The sequence below is a fragment of the Crocuta crocuta genome, unplaced genomic scaffold (genome assembly GCF_008692635.1).
Source record: "Crocuta crocuta isolate KB4526 unplaced genomic scaffold, BGI_CrCroc_1.0 scaffold613, whole genome shotgun sequence".
NCBI classification, from domain to species: domain Eukaryota; kingdom Metazoa; phylum Chordata; class Mammalia; order Carnivora; family Hyaenidae; genus Crocuta; species Crocuta crocuta.
This window is the reverse complement of record NW_027528880.1, coordinates 417,121-418,100: the sequence shown is the minus strand read 5'-3', so window position 1 is coordinate 418,100 and position 980 is coordinate 417,121.

Here is a 980-nt window from a genome sequence, read left to right as displayed (position 1 = left end):
CACCCCGGGGGGTGGGTCCCCATCCGGGCCCATTTGCAGTTGGGAACACTGAAGCATTGCTTGCTCAAGGTCAAGCCCCTTTTAGTGCCAGAGCAGGGAAGGGAGCCCCGGCCCAGCGTCAGCACTTTAGAAGTGAACGCGTGTCTGTGCGCGCAGGCGCAGGGTCACGCGTGCACACGACACGTGAGCAGATGCAGCACGGTGGGCGCCCTCGGGTGGCTTCCCGCCGTCCTGGGAGGGGCGGCCTCCCCAGGCTGCACATGGGGGATCTGGGGAGGGCCGGCGGGCGTGGTGCTCAGGACCCAGCAGCCCCCACTCCGGAGGGAGGTGTCCTGTGGGAAGTCCCCCACCCGGTGCTGCAGGTAACCTGTCCCCCCCAGGCCTCCGGCCAGCGTGGCTGGCGGTGGGGGCCCCGGGGCAGCAGCCACGCGGGGCTCTCCCGGCCACGGTGGCCCCTGCGCCCCGGGGCCGCTGTCCTCCCTTTCTCCCTCATCTCGTGTCCACAGACTTTTCCCTCGTGAGCGTGAACCGCAGAGATTTCCGTCGGGGCCGCACAGCCCACGTGGCAGCACGCCGGGTGGCTTCCGCATTTCCAGCGGGCCGGCCCACGAAGGGTGTTTGCGGGAGATGGCATCGGGGGACCTAAGAGGGTCCCAGCCACCACCCGTGGCGGGTCGCAGCGACCCCAGCTGTCTGTCCCCACGCCCTCCCACCCAGACCGGGTTTGCTGTCGGGAGCCCTCAGTGCAGGGCCAGGCCGGAAGCAGGTGCGCGTCAACCCTCGGACCAGGTCCAGAAGGCCCGGGAGACTGCTTCCTGCTCCCACGTAGACCCTGGCCAGCGGGGGCAGCGGGAGCGGCGGGTCGGGATCCGAGCCTGGGGAATGGAGGGAAAGGCCCATCTGGGATGTGGGCCCCCAAGGCCGGCTGGTGAGACTGGTTTCCAGGACACCTCTGAGCCCCCCCCGCCCCCCCCCGCCCC